Raw genomic sequence first — 19,268 nt, 5'->3', positions numbered from 1 at the left:
CTCTTCCTACACTCAATTTTAGTGGATGTTCCCTGGTTCTGGTGTTGTGTGAAGGGAAAAGAACAACCCTCTATCCACTCTATCCATCCCCTGCATAATTTTGTATTCATGGGCAGATATGAGCAGATGCCCATGAGTACGTTAGAAGACGGATGGAGATACTGAGTCGGATATCCAGTGGTCATAGTCTGGTCCTCTACTGCAGGGGTGTCCAAACGTTTTGGTAGGAGGGCCACATCATCTCTCTGACACTGTGTTGGGGGCCGGGGAAAAAAAGAATTAATTTACATTTCAAATTTGAATAAATTTACATACATTAATATATTAGAGATGGAACTTCTATGACTGAATGAAGGTCTTGCAATAACTCAAGGTCTACAAAAGGCCTTGCACAAAGCAAGGTCAGTCTTTCCTTTGCTGCCACTGCTGCATCACAAATGTGAAACAGCAAGTAGTGGAGGGAGCCCTCATCCCACAGCTCATGTGAGAGGTTGAACAGTCACCCTCATGCTGAGAGCACTTGCATCAGGCAAGTATGGGCTCCAGCAAGTCTCCAGAGGGCCAGAGTCTCATTGGAGACTGGGGGCTTCCCGCGGGCCGCATTAGGAGTCCCTGAGGGCTGCAAGTGGCCCCCGGGCCGGGGTTTGGGCACCCCTGCTCTACTGTGAAAGACACAGAGAACAACAATGCCTCTGAGCACTATCAGAGTGTCCACAACTACTGTACTAAGAAATTGGAGCTAATCCTCATATGCAGGCAAAGCACATCTTACAGACACATGAAGCTGCCGCCTACTAAACCAGACCCTTGGTCCATCCAGATCAGTGTTGTCAACAATGGCTAGCAGTAACTCTCCAAGGATTCAGAGAGGGTTTTTCCGCAGCCCTACCTGGAGACACTGTCAGGGATTGAACCTGGGACCTTTTCAGCCACACTAGACGCTGTTCCAGAACCACCATTCAGAGCGCGATACCATAGTCTTTCGAGACTGAAGGTTGCCCTAGACCGGACCTGGAGACACCATCAGGGATTGAACCTGCACGCAAAGCAAATGCTCTGCCCTTGAGCTACAGCCCTTCCGTGCATACTTGAGCCTGATCACCTCTCCGGAACAAACCACTGCCCCATCTTTTCCCCGGGTGGGAGACCATTTAAACATTCCAGTATTCGTGTTAGCTTGGACTGGTGCCCAAGCCAAAGTTGCAACAGGCAGCCAGAAGTCTTTCAATCAATGCCAAGCAACCCAGACACATGCCCGGCACGGAGGCACAAGTCTCCGCCAAACCCCAGCTCTGCATCCCTCCCAACCCCTATCCCCTCTTTTTCTCTGCATTAAATCATCGGCTGCAAATCAAATGGACAACGGCACAGTCAGTCCTCTGGAACACTTAAGCTAATTAACATCCTTTGCAAAAGCAAAAAGAAAAAAGAAAAAGGGAGGTTAGACTAATGGAGTGCATGGGCAGCCTGGTGACAGCAGTTCCTAAGGGAAGGCAGACTACTCTAGAAGACTGCTCTAGAAGACGGAGGCAGGAGGTGGAAAGAGGAGGAGGAGGAGGAGGAGGAGAGAGAGGAAGAAATCAGGAACCGTGATGCTGGAATGCATGAGCCAGGCCAGTGTTTCTCAGCGTTCCATTCACCCTGTGCTACTTTGTGCATGCCGCCCCATAGCGTGTGCAACCAGTAGTGTGGTGATGATGTCATCGCCAGTTACTTCCGGGTTGAGAGGACTACAAGACGGGGATGCGATACACCAAACACTGGAAAGAGGCTAGGAATGGGTGGGAGGGCTTTTTCAATCATGCGAAAACCATGCGCTGGAGCTCTGCCTACCAAGCCAAGATTCCTACCTTTGCTTGGTGCATCACACCCCAATCTCACTGCCTGGTGGTGGGTGTTGAAGGGTGCCGCACATACTATCGGATACCACCTTCTGTACCACTGATTGAGAAACACTGAGCTGGGCAACGCCAAGGGCCAGTCATTACCCCAAATCCATCTCTTCCATCTTGAATTCCTTTGACTGAAACCAACCTCAGGCATGACCTGCTTTTCATCGCTGCATCCAGACCACACTGCCTCAAACTGCAGCTGGAAGCTCACATGATGGGACTATTCCTCCTCATCAGGAAGGTGCAGAACAAGACTTGAGATTTCTAGCAGTTTTCTGCTTTTCTGACTCCACTGCTAGATAGTCACAGAACTGTCTTATTCTGGATACCTGAACACAAGAACAGTGGTATAGCTAGGGGAGGTCAGGGCAGACCACACTGGGTGACACCCTCAGGGGGATGACACCACTACCGGCTAGAATCATGGAAACCCTGGTATGTATGAATTATACCATAAAGATATACAACATTCAATAGGTAATTTAGGACCAAATCCTATCCAATTTTCCAGCACCAGTGGAACCATGCCAGTGGGGCAAACGCTGCATCCTTTGGTGGTGGTGGGGGGGCAATCATGGAGGCCTCCTCCACGTAAGGGAATATTTGTTCCCTTTCTTCAAGGCTGCTTTGCGGCTACGTCGGCACTGGAAAGTTGGATAGGATTGGGCCGTGTACGCAGAATGTAATGAAACAAACTGCTGAATTATCTGTGTTCGGTCAAAAGTTATAGCCAAATAATCAGGAAAAAGAAAACACAACTGCCTTATGTAACAAAAAGTGGATTTCTTTAACTCAAAACTAAGCAATAAGACTGACTGTTCCGAGAGCCAATGAAGTGTTATTATGACACAGCAGGGAACCAACAAGCTGTTAATACGAGTCAGTTTTCACATCCATGTATCAGAGCCAATACTAGAACTAGGCAGGGTGGTGTAGTGGTTTGGGAGGTAGACTTAGACCTGAAAGAACCAGGTTCAAATCCCCCCTCAGCCACAAAGCTTCCTGGGTGACCTTGGGCCAGTCACTTTCTCTCAGCCTCACCTACCTCACAGGGTTGTTGGGAGGACAAAAGGAGGGGAGCAGCTGTGTACTCCCCTGAGCTCTTTGGAGGAAGGGCGGTATAAAAATGTGAAAAAATAAAATAAATAAAATATTGAGTTGTGTGGGTGTTTTCAAGTTGGCCACTGGTTTTTTGTTGGCTACTGATTTGTTGGGTGACCCGTACGGCTATATAGTAAAATAAATAAAGTTAACGGGAATTTTGATTGGCAACCTTCAGTCTGGAAAGACTATGGTATAAGCCTACAGCACCCGGTATTTCGAGGCGGTCTCCCATCCAAGAACTAACCAGGCCTGACCCTGCTTAGCTTCCAAGATCAGATGAGATCAGGCATGTGCAGGGTAACCATGAGTAACCCTACTGGATGACACCAACTCTAGTGCTGCTGTTGGTTACTGGCTTAGATGACTTTGAAAGTGGACCCAGAACCTGGTGTGGGGGGTAGGATCATAGAGAAAGGGATATGTGGTGGGCTAAAACTGAGTGGTGGTGGAAAGGAGGGAAGATTAGTAGGGGAGCAATGGGTAAAAGGATTACTATTGGGAGATTAAGTGAATTATGAATTCTGGTGGGAATGGAGATTGGGAAGAGGAGGTTAGAATAACTGTGAAAGTCCAACTATGTAAAGGTTATAATCATAGCAGGGGAAAAATGTTCTCATGGGTTTTGCTTGTATGCAAAGTCTTTCCGGTCACACAGAGTTCCTGCAGCTCATTAAATAGGAGGAGGGGGTTGGAAGTTGATGGGGGGTGTTGGGGAAATTTGGGTGTTGTTGGTCACTGATTTAGATGACTTTAAAAGTGAACTCTAAATATTCATGAAGGACTGTAGGTCTATCACTGGTTATAACCCATGATGGCTACATTAAATCTCCAGATACGGGGGCAGTATGTCACTGAGTACTACGTGCAGGGGAGGGTAGTGAATTTCAGCCCCTGCTTGTGCGGAAGTGTTCATTTCCTGGCCGTTATAATTCATATCCTGATTATTACTGACAATAATTTTGTCGAATGTTGGGGGGTGTCAAATGACCTAGCTACGCCTCTACACAAGAAGCTGCTTTATCCCGATTCTTTGCCCATCTGGTTGAGTATTGTCAGCACTTGCTGCCAGTCCCATGGGCTGGGATACTCCAGGGGTTCCGGGAGGGTTGTTTCCCTGCCCTACCTGGAGATGCCGCCAGAGAGCTTCAAAATCTAAGGAGTGCAATGTTCATCAGAAGCACTTGCAGCTCAGTGGTAAAGCTTCGCATGCTGTGGGTCCCAGGTTTGATCTCTAGCGTCTCCAGGTAGGCCTGGGAAAGATCCTTGTCGGAAAACCTGGTAAGCTGCTGCCAGTCAGTGAAAGACTGAGCTAGATGGCCTGATAATGATGACTGATGACTCTGAAGGTGGCAGCTTCACACATTCAGGCTTTTCCAATCAGATTTTGTAGACAGTGGAGGAAAAAAAAAGGGCAAAGCTACCCTCTCACTGAAGTGGGAGGAAAGAGAACAACCACATGCTTATTTTTTTAAAAACGTAATTGACTTTGTAGTTCTGCGTTGAGAGAGCTTGCTTGGGGAATTAACCAAATTGGGCATAAATAATTGAAGCGGCTCGAATCGTATTTCCTCGCTAATCAAAGGGAGTGCTTCAGTGTAGCTGAAAAAGCAACTTTTCCTTTTTCCCCCCTTTGGCTCTTTTTTCTTTAAAAAAAACAAAACAAAAACTAATTTTGTTTAGTGAGGGGAACAAAGCGCACAAAAAGCAAGCCCTGAGCAGTGGATCAGGCCCTTTGCTGCAGACACCTTTGTGGAAAACGGTCACCCGGAGGCCCTTGCGGCATCAAGCCCTCTCTGTGGGCTCCCTAGAAGTCATCATGAAGGAATGTGGCTTTTTTTTTGGCTCTAAACACTCACACACACCATTTCAGAAGATAACAAGCCAAAGCTGAACTCTGTACTTCAGGGCACGGTTGAGAGAAAGGCAAGCCTGGGCTGGTTCAGAGAGAGGGCCTCGCTCCCCAGGGCTTCCGCCTGGCATCTTCCGTTGGAGACGATGGGGCAGGAACGCAGGTAGGGAAGCGGGTGGAAATCTTCAGCCACGCCAAAGGGCTTTTTATTCCACCAGGAACACAGAGGACCAAGATGCTAGTGCGAAGCTGGTATTTAAATCAGCAAGTTCAATGCTATTTGTTCAGGACTCGGTGAAAACCAGGGTTTCCTCCCCCACCGATAGCGATAAACTAACATAGTTCTAGGTGTGAACAGGTAAGACACGCAGCTTACGTCTCTTTCCTTCTCATATACACGCACCCAGTCCAATTTAAGCTGCCAAGCAACCACGATCCAATGTTCTTTAGGAACACAAGACGCTGCCTTATACAGGTGTGCCCCACTTAACGACGGGGATAAGCTCTAGGTGTGAACAGGTAAGGCATGCAGCTTAAGTCTCTTTCCTTCTCATATACACGCACCCAGTCCAATTTAAGCTGCCAAGCAACCACGATCCAATGTTCTTTAGGAACACAAGACGCTGCCTTATACAGGTGTGCCCCACTTAACGACGGGGATAAGCTCTAGGTGTGAACAGGTAAGGCATGCAGCTTAAGTCTCTTTCCTTCTCATATACACGCATCCAATCCAATTTAAGCTGCCAAGCAACCACGATCCAATGTTCTTTAGGAACACAAGAAGCTGCCTTAAAAAGATGTGAGCCACTTAATGACGGGGACATGTTCTCCTGTCCCTGTTGTTGTGTGACTAGGTCATTAAGTGAACAATCTATTGCCTTTGTTGTGTGAGCAGACACTCCCTGCCAGACACTAGCTGGCTGCACAGGCTACTGGTGATAGATTGCCTCTCCTTTGCATTAAGAGCCTCTCTGTTGCTTAAACAGACCCTCTGCTGCAGGCTATGGGAGAAGCAATTGCCTCATTAAGAGCATCTTTATTGTGCTTTGACCGCTGTCATATACGCGGCCCGACGTTAAGCGAATGATCGTTAAGCGGCGCATGCCTGTATACTGAATCAGACTATTGGCCCACCTTGTCAACATTGATCAGCAGCAGCTTTCTAAGGTTTCAGCCAGGAATTTGTCTCTGCCCTACCTGGAGAGGCTGCCAGGGATTGAACCTGCATTGAAAGCAGAGGCTTTACCATCACTCTTGCCTCTTCTTGAGTTAACCTATGAGACATTTCCAGGTCACTGGCTTTCTGACTCTCACACATACCCACACAGCCCATCTTCTCACGGCTAAATACTGCTTTATTCAGCACACAGCTGGAGAGAGCAAAATGCATCTAAGCAGCCGAAAAGACAGACAAAACACAGATGTTTCCAGATTCTCTCTCTTCTGCACAGCAACGGTGACCCTGTGGCCCTGACCAAAGTGACTGTTAACATCATAAGATTTTTTCTCAAAACATAAGTAGTTCACCGGCTTGTGGCCAAGTTGCCTTGACTAGTTCCATCAGCCAACCAGAAGAGTGGAGGAAGAAAAGGGAGGGTAAAAAAAAAAAAAATAGAGACATCTGGGTCATAAACCAGACTTTTCAGCTGATCCCACACAGGGGAAGAGAACAGAATTCCATGTGCAACATTAAGAGCCAATACAAAAACCAGACAAACTCCTACACAAAGATTGAAATCCAGCTGGAATCGCATCTTTCTGCCACGGCCACTGGGCTGGACAAATTTACAGAGAAGTGTATCAGCAGCTATTCACCTGGATGGTTATACAGAACCTCCATATTTATTTAAATGATTTACATCCTGCCTTTCCCTCTGAACAAACAGAGAACTCCAGGCAGCATATAATATTGAGGGGAAACACAGTAAAATGCCAAACTAGGAACAAAAATTAATGCAATAGTCACAGAACTTTAAATAGTACAATTTATAACAAAAAAAACACTGAGAAAAATATGGAATATAACCACAAAATCCAAAAGTAACTAAGAAGGGAAGGACAGGTGGAAAAAGAACGTCTTCCGCCCTCATGGCATCTCTCTAGATACCAGATCCTGAGAGGGGACAGGCATGTCGCCTTCATGGGCATCTGGTTAAACCCTGCTAATTGGGTAAGAGGCACTTTTTCAAGTGGGTGCTCCTCTTTTTAGCAGGGGGAGAGTAACTGGCCCACCTCACCCCAGCACTGTCTGTTCTAGTGGCTGTCTGCTGGTGTTCTTTTGCATCTTTTTAGATTGTGAGCCCTTTTGGGACAGGGAGCCATTTAGTTATTTGATTTTTCTCTGTAAACCGCTTTGTGAACTTTTAGTTGAAAAGCGGTATATAAATACTGTTGATTGTTGATTGATTGAATTCTTGGAAAAAGTTAGACAAGACAGACCTTTAGTTTAATCGGGCACAATTGCTCTTAATAGCAGCATATTCTACCCCCGATTAGTCCCTGCCTTCATTTCCTTTCCCTCCACCTGTTAGTTCTCTGTTGTCAGTTTCCAATTTGTAAGCTCCTTGGGGCAAGGATCTGTCCCCTCATTCTTTACAAACCTAAAGGATGGCACTATGTAGCAGTCTGGATCAAACTTAAAACGGGCAGCCCAGTCCAAACTTATACTAGAACAACCAGGCTGTACTGTATCCAGCACAAGGTAAGTGCCGGCTGAAGGTCAAGTGGAGGTAAGAGAATCTTTCCCCCCCCCCTTTACCGCATGTTGAGCCCCAGCCGCCCCTATGGGGCTACTCAGATCTGCACAGCCATGTGCACCAGTGATGTCACTGGCTCAAATCCAAGCAGCCCCTGTAAAGCTGATTGGGCCAGAAGTGGGAGTTAAGATTTGGCCTCCACTGCTGCAGCCAATCCCAGCTCCCTCTCAAGCCCAATCCCCCTCCCAGACTGCCTTCCCCCTGCCCAAAACCCCCCTCCCCACCTCTGTTCTACCTTCCCACAACCCATGCCAGCCTGCCTCACTGGGAACTGGTGTGAACTCACCTTGGATCCTAATTCAGCAACTGGAAGCCTGCACCAGCCTTTGTCCTGCCTCCCCAGGTGGCACAAACATGCTTTGCGGCATGTTCGCCACCCTCAAAGGCTGGCGCAAGGGGTCTGTGCCACCTTACCTCTGTTTCAGGATTGCAGTCTATATGCTAAAAGCTTGGCTCATTGGTACACACCACACACACACACACACACACACACACACACACACACACACACACACACACACACACAGAGTCCAGAAGGTTAAACTACCACCTAGTTGTCGTCCATCAACAAAGGATGTTGGCAGGTAAAATCAGAAACCAGGCTGAGAGTCAATCAGAGGAATTAAACATCTTCCAGAAGGCTGGGAAAGCTCCCAGTTGTCCAGAAACCAGAAACTAAAGCTTGCGGGTCAAGACATTGTCAATGCTAGATGTTTGGTCAATGCTCTACGACCAGAACAGTCTCAGCTCTGCATTTTCACACTCACACACCGTCAACATCTAGAGGCCAAAATCTGCTGAAGCGAGACAGATGCCAAGGCAAATCTTCACTTAGGGCAGTGGCTCCCAAACTTTTTTGAGTGGCAGCTCCTTCGACCTATTAGGGCCATTGGCCGTGGCTCCACATTAGGACTACAATCCTATACATTGCATAGGGTGGTGAGGTTTTCGCAAGGAGTCCACAGCTCCCTGGCTTGCTTCCACGCCTCCTCAAGGGGGCGCTGCTCACAGTTTGGGAACTACCAGCTTAGGATCTTCAGCACAGCCATGTGTTTTTCAAAACCACTGCTAAAAAATTATTATTAATTATTATTATTATTAACAGTATTTATATACCGCTTTTCAACTAAATGTTCACTAAAAAGAAGAAGATGCAGAATAGTATGTTGAATGGCAAAGAAACTGAACTGTGAATCAGAGCTTCTCCAAATCTCATCTCTGCCATCCCATGAACTCTTCAAATGGTTCTAGGCAAGCTGCTCCCTCTCACCCTCAGTCTTCCCAATCTGCAGTATGGACATGATATTTCATTGCCTTATAGCAAGGGTGCCCAAACCCCGGCCCGGGGGCCACTTGCGGCCCTGGAGGATTCCCAATCCGACCCTCAGGGACCCCCCAGTTGCCAATGAGCCTCTGGCCCTTAGGAGACTTGCTGGAGCCCATGCTGGCCTGATGCAACTGCTCTCAGCATGACATCCAATTGTTTGACCTCTCGCGTGAGCTGTGGGATGAGGGCTCCCTCCACTACTTGCTGTTTTACATCTGTGATGCAGCAGCGGCAGCAAAGAAAAGGCTGGTCTTGCTTTGTGCAATAGGCCTTGAGCTATTGGAAGACCTTCATTCATTCATATAAGTTCCATCTCTAATATATTCATTTATGTAAATTTATTCAAATTTGAAATGTAAATTAATTCCTTTTTTCCTGGGCTCCGACACAGTGTCAGAGAGATGACGTGGCCCTCCCGTCAAAAAGTTTGGACACCCCTGCCTTATAGGACTGCTGCAAAGACTAATAATAATAATAATAATAATAATAATAATAATAACAACAACAACAACTTTATTTTTACCCCGCCTTTCTCCCTGAAGGGACTCAAGGCGGCTTACAACATATTAAAAACAATTTAAAAACAAATAAAAACATATTAACACATACTAAAAACAGCAGTCAGAGTAAAAAAAAATAGGTAAAAAGAGCACAGAGCAGCAGCAAGTCATAAAAGAATCAGGCCTGTAAAAAATATTAAAAGATGTTAAAAAGACGTTAAAAGGCCAAGAACTCAGAAGGCCTGTTTAAACAGAAGGGTCTTCAGGCCTTGCCGAAAGGTCTCAAGAGAGGGAGCCATTCTTAAGTCAAGGGGAAGGGAGTTCCATAGCGTTGGTGCCACTACTGAGAAGGCCCTATTTCTTGCAGCCGCCCCACGTACCTCCCTAGGCGGCAGCACTTATAAAAAGGCCTTCTCTGATGACCTGAGAGGGCGAGCCGGATTGTACGGGAGCAGGCGATCTCTAAGACTGCATAAAGGAGGATGCTTTCTTCAGGATAGGACAGAGCTAGGCTGAGATGTTCTTGGCCTCAGCCACCACCCGTACATCCAGTAGCAAAGTCAAGTCACAGATTGCAAACCTGATCCTTCCAGGGGGCCACAACTACATTCAAGAACAGGCTGCTGTAGCCACAAAGGAAACTCAGTCCAGCCTCCGGCACTCACAGGTTCCTTCCAAAGCAAAGACCGAGCAATCGCAAGAGAGAGCTTTATATTCCCAAAGCAGGAAATTAAATTTAAAGCAAAGGACTAGGTCAGAGACATGCTGTGCTACCCCCTGGCTTTTCCCTGCATGAAACAGAAGCACAGCTATGCAAACTCTTTGCAGTCTGCACCATTTGTAAGGATCACACAAGGAAGACAACTGGTCGAGAAAATACGAAACCTGCATGAAGCTTCCCTCGTTTGAGAAATCATTTTTCTGCTTTAATCTAGACCGGAAAAAAACTCTGTGACCCACATACTCAGCCTTTGGATTTGTACACCCTGCACCTGGCACAGATTTGCTACCTCTCTCTCGTGCACACACACACACAGTCACACACTTTCTTCCACTTTCAAGCCACCATCCAGGCACAGCAGGAGTTTCTCTTCCCGGTGCACATTTCACAGCTGTGGGTCAACTTTCTCACCCTCCCGAGGCAGAAGCGATGTCAATGCCCATTCCCCACTGCACCAAAAAGGACAACAACAACAACAAAACCACACATTTTCGAGAAACAAGGACTACTCTCCTCAGCCTCAAACCCACCACAAAAGGACTGAGGAAGGATTAAGGGAGAGGAGCTCGTTCCAGAGAGATGGCGAGGCTCCATCAGAAGCCAGGATCATGGGAAATAAGCAGATCCCGGATTCTCCAAGGCTTGCCCCATGCCAGCAATTTCCTTGCTAACAGCCACCCTCCAGGAGCTCCTTATGAGCCCTTTTAAGAGACTCTGAAAAGGGAATTTTGCATGGGCCGGTTTAACAAACACAAAACCTCTCAGTGTTAAAGGGAGCCTGTGTGGAGAAGAGAAAGGGATGGAAAGAAATGAAAAACCAGGCAGGAAGAGAGCAAATAAATAAAACGCAGAAACACTAAGACATACACCGAAGTTCTAAGAGGGTCTCTGTGATGCAACGGAGAGGGCATCGGCCTTGAACAAGGGAGCCCTGGGTTCCAATCTTGCTCAGCTATGAAGCTGCCTGGGTACGTGTTGCTCAGTCATGATCTCTCAGCCTGAAAGACCTCACAGGGTGGTTACACAGACCTACAAAAAGTTTCCCCCAAACTTTAGGGTGGTTTGATATGAATTTGGGGCGCCGATTCAAAAAATGGCATCCGTTTTGCCCTATCGCGTCTCATTTAGGAGATACAGCATAGCCTCATTAGTGAATGGTTCAAGCAGCTTCCTACAATCCATGGTGCAGGCTTCCTCATGAGGAAGCTGCTTGAACCCTTCACTAAAGAGGCTATGCCGTGTCTCCAAAACGAGACGCGATAAGGCAAAACGGGTGCCATTTTTGGAATCGGCACCCCAAATATATCCAGGAATTGGTGTAACGTTGAAGGAAGCTAAATGTGTGTTGGCCTGTGTAATGAGAAAACAAATGATCACTGCTGGATCTAGCATCCTGTTTCCTACTTTGGATATTAAAGTGCCTCTCAAGAGGCCCACAAGCATCGCAAAGGCACCAGTCCGCCTCTACTGCAACTCCCCTCAAAAAAAAAATCTAGTTCAGATACGCATACCTCTGAATATATGGCAGTTGCATATAGCCATTATGTCTGCTGCTCTGCAACAGCTTCCACAGAGAAGGCAGCATCTTATCAAAACTTGTGCCACATCTTGCGGCAGTGCATTCCACAGATTAATGATTTCTTGTATGAAAAAGTTGCTTTCTTTTGTCAGTTTTCACTTTATTGCCTAGTTCAGAGGTGTCAAACATAAGGCCCGGGGGCCGGATGCAGCCCCCATAAGCTTTTTATCTGACCCTCAGGCTCTCAGCTGTTGAGGTGCTACAGCTGACAAATGGCAACCCACATGAAAATTGGGCTCTCCCAAATCTTGAAATACGCTCTCAAGATTTGCGTACTTTCTCTCCTGTCATTTGCAGTTAAGGGGTTTTTAATATGAGAACAGGGTCTGATTTCTGACCATTAGCTGCTTAATGATGTCACTGTCTGCTTAATGACATCACTTCCAGCCCTCAGCTGGAGCCCTGAGTGCTAATATGAAACGAGTTTGACACCCCTGGCCTAGTTCAATTCTAATCAATCCTAATCTAATCCACTGCCACGTTGTCCTCTGCCCTGTTGTAACTAATGTGACACTGAAATCATTGCATTTGTTTCTCCTGTTTAGTCAGGCTACCCCCTCCCTCTCTCCCTCCCTTTTGTAAATATCAAGATTGTAAGTCCCTTGGGGCAGGGACCTGCATCTTCATTCTATGTAAAGCACCATGCACATGAGCACTATAGAAAGTAATTTTACTTCCAAATAGCAGAAGACTGCAGCTTTACAGTGCAATTCTATGCATTTCTATAATAAGTCCCACTGATCTCCCAGAAGAGTAGCCATGCTCTAGGGCAGGGATCTCCAAACTTTTTGGCCAGAGGGCTGCATCAAATATCTGGCATGGTGTTGAGGGTCGGAAAACAAATTTAAATATAAAATTTAAATAAATAAATTGGAGATGGAACTTAGATGAGTGAATCAATGAATGAATGGGCTCATTCATTCAACCTCTCCGGCCCTCAGAACACCCTCCAGACACAACCAGAGCACAGCTCTGGTCATGTAAAGTTGAGTGGGCCAGAGGCTTTCAGGGGATAAGAGGCTGGCTGCGGGCCAGATAGAGGCTTGTTGCACGCCACATCTGGTCCCCGGGGCCAGGGTTTGAAGACCCCTGCTCTAGGGTCTCAGTTCTCCAACTCCAAGGTAAGTGCATGCAGGTGAGGAACTAATACAGAGATGCAATCCCCAGGATCGTACTGCTACCGGAGATGGGAGGGTGTTTTTTTTACTTACCTGCAGCCAATGCCAGAATCCTGGGGGGGGATGTCTGGGGAGCCCACCTCAGGGCTTCCTATGCCTTCAGACAACTAAAAATAGGCACTTCCAGTTTTGTGATGAAAACCCCCAGGACTCCAGCGCTTTTAAACCCCTCCCCCCATTCAATCAGGAAACACATATTTAAAAAAAAACTATTAAGCGGTCACACAAAATGAAGATGAAAGAGGCATTTCTAATACCATATTAGGAGAAGCTTTCTCCCACTCCTCTCTTTTAAGATAGGGGCTACTGCAACCCAAGACATACAAGCCTTGTCTAAAGAACAAAGAGAGAGTACTTTTTGCTTCAAAACTATGGTTTTATTTATATGCACACTTTATGCAGGTTTAATCAATAAATTGATTATTGTTTGACAATAAATTGATTAAAGCTCATATGGATAATCAACCAATCAACCAATATTTCTTTGATTAACAACCCTACACAGAATCCTCCTTCAGGCCAAACAAGACGGTGTTACGTGTCCAAAGAGATGTTGTTAACTCAGTAACAGGGAGCGATCTGTAATAAAAAAAACACGGAGGGTTCAAATGGAACTAAAATGCCAACCAGGCTACAAAGCAAAACAGCCTTGCTGGAGTTCTCTGCTTTCTTTAGTCAAAACATCTGCTCATCAAGGTGATTACCTCCAGCTCTCTGGCAAGCAGAACGCCCAGATCATCTCCCTGGAAATTTCTTCGGCATTGTGGTTTGGAAAAGGTAAAAACAACCTAAGTTTTACTCCAAACTTGGGAGTGGGAGTGAGTCTAGCCAGTGTAATAACTACAGGGGGTGCAAAGCACTAAGTTTTGCTGGTGCCTGAATAAGAACATAAGAACATAAGAACAGCCCCACTGGATCAGGCCATAGGCCCATCTAGTCCAGCTTCCTGTATCTCACAGAGGCCCACCAAATGCCCCAGGGAGCACACCAGACAACAAGAGACCTGCAAGTCCTCCTGGGAATTGTAGTTAAGAACATAAGAACAGCCCCACTGGATCAGGCCAGAGGCCCATCTAGTCCAGCTTCCTGTATCTCACAGCAGCCCCACCAAATGCCCCTGGGAGCACACCAGATAACAAGAGACCTGCAAGGCCTCCTGGGAATTGTAGTTAAGAACATAAGAACAGCCCCACTGGATCAGGCCACAGGCCCATCTAGTCCAGCTTCCTGGATCTCACAGCGGCCCACCAAATGCCCCAGGGAGCACACCAGACAACAAGAGACCTGCAAGTCCTCCTGGGAATTGTAGTTAAGAACATAAGAACAGCCCCACTGGATCAGGCCAGAGGCCCATCTAGTCCAGCTTCCTGTATCTCACAGCAGCCCCACCAAATGCCCCTGGGAGCACACCAGATAACAAGAGACCTCATCCTGGTGCCCTCCCTTGCATCTGGCATTCTGACATAGCCCATTTCTAAAATCAGGAGGTTGTGCATACGCATCATGGCTTGTACCCCATAATGGATTTTTCCTCCAGAAACTTGTCCAATCCCCTTTTAAAGGTGTCTAGGCTAGACGCCATCACCACATCCTGTGGCAAGGAGTTCCACAGACCAACCACACGCTGACCATTCCAGGCCGTGGGAGCAAAATGGAGGTGGAGCCCGGAATGGCTCCAAAGGGGAGGGGCTGCTTGCACAGCGCATTCATGCGCCTGCAAAACTTAGTGCTTTGCACCCCCTCTAGCTACGCCACCGAGTCCAGCTATTCCTTACCTTCTCCATACTCTGGGGCAAATAAGAGAATGCATCGGCCCCCCTTGCTTTCACAAGCTTTTCACGGGTGCTAAACGACTTTAGGAAAGAGGTAGTTGGCATCACCAGAAGTAAATGTTGGCTTGGCTGACTAGCCATCAGTTGTGAACTCCTGTCCTGAACTTCAAATTTATTCTCCCTCCTGCCCATCACTCCCAATCATAAGGAACGGTAAGGATTCCAGTTCAACCTTGTTTTGGGTTACTATCAAAAGGTCAGCAGAACTACTATTTAGTTGATAATGATGTTGTTACTGCTGGGGTGGAGTGGGGAATGGACACTATCAGAGACCAGAATGTCTCTGCTTACTCTTTGAAAGGGAGAAGGAAAAAATTGTTTTTTAATTGTTTACGAAGCAATAAATACAGAGGAGAAACAAAAAGAACTAGAAGAGTTAGAGTTCTGGATGCGCACCAGGTGCAATCACCTTAATGCCTGTTGCCTCCATTTCCAGTAGATTTGGCTACATTACCAATTATGAAATTGTGTGCCAGGGCAAATCTGCTAGCACGCCATAAGAAATTAGCTAAGCAGATCACAGATCTCCCACTTCTTTTCACAACTCCACCCTCTCTCTCTCTCTCTCGCTGCTCCTTGACATTCTCATCACTGAGACATCAAGTCAGCTTCTTTCTGCCCAGCCCCATCTTTGGTTCCATTCCTTGGTCACTCCCAAGCATGACAGAGAGAACTCTGGGCCCCAGCTGGAAAGAACCCTCGTCCATTCAAGTACAAACTGGTTCAAGGTCCACGTGACTAACTGATCAAAAATCCATTTGAGTTAATGGGACTGGTATGAAAGAAGATTCTACCACTTCAAGATATGGGGGATGCCAATTCACCATGTGTATGTGTCCCCTTTCAATCACCACTTCCTTACACAGACATCTCAGTGGGGAGTCACAAGGCAACCTCACCCAGACTGCACACAAGATACCTGATTGTCTTTAGAAAGCTGTTATCACAATCAGAGATAAAGTAGAAGACACTCATCCTGAAGGGAAATCAGAGAGATTAGTCAAGTTGGGGATGAGGAGGAGAGAAAAGACAGAACAATAAGGCACATTAGATACCCAGCTCTGGAACCAAGAACCAAATCATGGAGAAAATGCATGCGTCAGAGTTTCCCTAACCTTCAGATAGCAAATACATGCATTCACCCCCCCACACACATACCCCTCAAATTAAAATATTTATTTATTTTTATTTAAAATATATTTATCCTGCCTTTCCTATGCTGAAGCACAGATGCCCAAGGTGGCTTTAAGCCATTTCTGCCCAACGATGCATATATGCAACAGGGATCAAATGTGTATACCTGTGGGCTGGGCAGAAATGGGTTAAAGAGAGACTTTCCCCTTGAAAACACGACCCTCCCTTCTACAGAGTAAGAGCCTGAACCAAACTAGAACTTGCCCCAAACCTCCAATATCCCTGCCTGCAAGAGAGAAAAGGATGAAGGAGCCTTTGACCTCTCTTGGCTCAGGAGAAAGAGGCAGAAGTACATACAAGTGGAGGGTGGCCCATGGAATTAGAAGACATGCTAAGGGTTAGATGGGACGCCTGAGAGGCAGACTTTGACCCCAGAACCTCTGGCTGCCTGGTCTGTTATTTTAAAGCAGCCCTTACAATTGCCCCCAGAAATGAAGAAGGGGTCCAACAAAGCTCATTTAAGGTGGGATATTTGGCTGGCAGAAGAGGCCCCAGAAAGGGACAGAGACCCTCTTGGAATGTTTGCTTGTGAGCTCAGGCAAGATTCTGGCAGCCTTCGGTACTTATTTGCTCACCTGCTCCTTGGGTAGAATCTGTAGCACACACAGAGACCTCAAGAGGTGGCTTTGTCTGCAAACAAAACATCAGTACAGCCTCCAGACAGGAGCAGAAAGTCAGGCTCATTCCAGAAATACACACCCACACATTCCTCAGTGACACTGGATTAATCATGGATCATACTCTTTAATTCTAAAGAGGGAGGTCCAGACCCAAGACACGGGACCCCACTTTGAATAGTAAACATCTCTGAAAAACTCAAATGTAAGCAAGGAACTTCTTTGTTTAGCCCTCCCCTTGGAGGTACCGTATACTACCACTGACCATGGAGACATTGTCCTTAAATGTCACGGTTGATATGAACATGCTGGATAGGGCCAAGGGTCTATCTAGTCCAGGATCCTGTCATATCCAATTGCATGACTCTGGGGAGTTTGAAGCAGAACTTGAAGCTCTTCCACATTGTCTGCCCTCATCTCCAAGAAAGTGGTGCTCAGAGGTACATTACTTCCAGGTAAGTTTTATTTAACAATCATGGCTCGTTGGAAGGTACTCCTTTTAGGTTCCAAAGCCCAAAGCTGGCTCGTTGACCCAGCTCTTTGGAAGGTATTCCTTTTAGGTTCCAAAGTCAAATTCCAGCTCATTGGAAGGTATTCCATATTTCTAGAACATTTAGTTCCCAAAGCCAAATTCCCTGCTGTAGAGACACCTCAAGAAAACAAGAAATGCAAATCCATCTACTGTCACTACTACATTTGTCAATCTGTCAAAAGATTTGTTAAAAAGAATGATTACGCATCTCCAACAGCCAAGAGAAATTAAGCCCTAATAAATGTTAACCATCTCACCCAGACAGGTGATCTCCTAAGCACACCTGATACAGATCCCTACTGAAGGCTTGCCGTAGTTCAGCCCACGTCACAGCTAACCACACCCATGCGATAATCCCCTTGTGTCTTGAAAATCTTCATAGTCATGCCCAACAGGTACGGTAGTAGACCTGTATTCTGGGCTGCACCATTTCAAGCTGCAGGTAAAATGGATCTTCATAGAAAATACATACACATTTATCCCTACGCATTAAAAGCTAGCCTTTCAGGGAGAATAGTTCCTCGTTGGGCTTCTCCCAAATATGCTAGTTTTCTACAAGAAGGATTTTTAAAATCCCATCACATTTGCCCCCAACTGCAGCTTAGACCCAGGTCAGTCATCTCAGCTGCTGTTCGTGAGAACTGGGTCAATGCCAACAAGGACTTTGGGCTTCAACAAGGAAGGCAAGAAATAGACCATTTATTGGAACTCTAATGGCCAGCATGCAGAGTACTGGAAATTATGCCTTTAAATAGAGATAGACCAAACAGACGTAAGAAAATCAACTTGTCTCGTTAATCTTAAAAGAGATTGAAATTTGTTGCATGAGCCCTTTTTAGTTTGCTTTTGTTGACTCAGCAAAAGGAGTGGATGGGGAAAGGAGTGGATCTTTTCATTGCAATGGTTGGCAACCTTCAGTCTCGAAAGACTATGGTATAAGCCAGGGATGTCCAACGTTTTTGGCAGGAGGGCCACATCAACTCTCTGACATCGTGTCGGGGGCCAAATTAATTTACACTTCGAATTTGAATAAATTTACATAAATGAATATATTAAAGATGAACTTATATGAATGAATGAAGGTCTTGCAATAGCTCAAGGCCTATAAACGTGAAACATAGACGTGAAACAGTAAGCAGTGGAGGGAGCCCTCATCCCACAGCTCACTTGAGAGGCCAAACAGTTGCCCTCACACTGAGAGCAGTTGCGTCAGGCCAGTGTGGGCTCCAACAAATCTCCGGAGGGCCAGACGCTCATTGGAGACTAGGGGCTCCCTGAGGGCCGCATTGAGAGGCCTTGAGGGCCGCAAGTGGCCCCAGGGCCAGGGTTTGGGCACCCCTGGAATAAGCCTACAGCACCCGGTATTCCCAAGCGGTCTCCCATCCAAGTACTAACCAGGCCTGACCCGGCTTAGCTTCTGAGATCAGAAGCTTCATTGCAATACATGTTTTGGAAAATGCAATAAGTTTAAAAACACAACTTTGTGGCTTATTGGCAAGGAACAGGCTTGTGCAATTTGCAGTCTTCTCATAATAGCCTGCCTTGTAGAGCAGCTACAAAGCTACCCATCACTCGGAGGACTTTAATTTTTCAGACTCTAATTCCTCCCAAAACAATATACCCCAAATGTTAAAAAACCCCAAAGCTTTGGAAGGAACAGGCTGGATTCAAAAGTTAAAGGAAAGATATTTGGAAATTTGAAGTCACAGGTACAAGATTGAAAATATTCAGAGTTAGAAAATGTGCCAAAAACTTTATTTAATAGAAGCTCAGCAGATGAGGCCAGAACTGGGACTGTCCATATGCCAAAATCCTGCAGAACTCAGCTGCCACCTTCATATCCTAGTAAGAATACTCCCAAGTTTCTAGTCCTTAGTACCACAAAGACACACTCAGCATTTCAGTGATTCCTGATGAACCGCACAGGTGGCCAAATGGAACTTGTGGGAAGTGAATCATGCTCTTTGCTCCTCCCCATGTACAACAAAACCGGAACAAAACTACACAAAGGTACACAAATTGCAGAATAAAAATGAGGCACAAATAAAAGATAACTCTCGGTGCTTCCCAGAACCCCTGCAAGATGCCACTGTTCCTGCATTCTATAAACCCCTTTCCCATAAACAACCTTTTCTGTGAAGGCTTTTAGCTGAGCCTAAGTATGTGCAACTTGAGATAACTGCATCC

At 46.3% G+C, this 19,268-nt stretch overlaps 1 protein-coding gene across 1 annotated transcript in view; it reads right to left on the bottom strand.

Annotated features, from left to right (window-relative positions):
* The window catches only part of AGRN (agrin), a 269,059-nt gene that overhangs the window by 234,816 nt on the left and 14,975 nt on the right, over positions 1-19,268 (bottom strand). The window lies entirely within an intron of this gene.

Source organism: Tiliqua scincoides, chromosome 9, assembly GCF_035046505.1.
Source record: "Tiliqua scincoides isolate rTilSci1 chromosome 9, rTilSci1.hap2, whole genome shotgun sequence".
NCBI lineage: Eukaryota > Metazoa > Chordata > Lepidosauria > Squamata > Scincidae > Tiliqua > Tiliqua scincoides.
The sequence above is the reverse complement of the archived record's forward strand: the minus strand, read 5'-3'. Positions and strand labels throughout refer to the sequence as shown.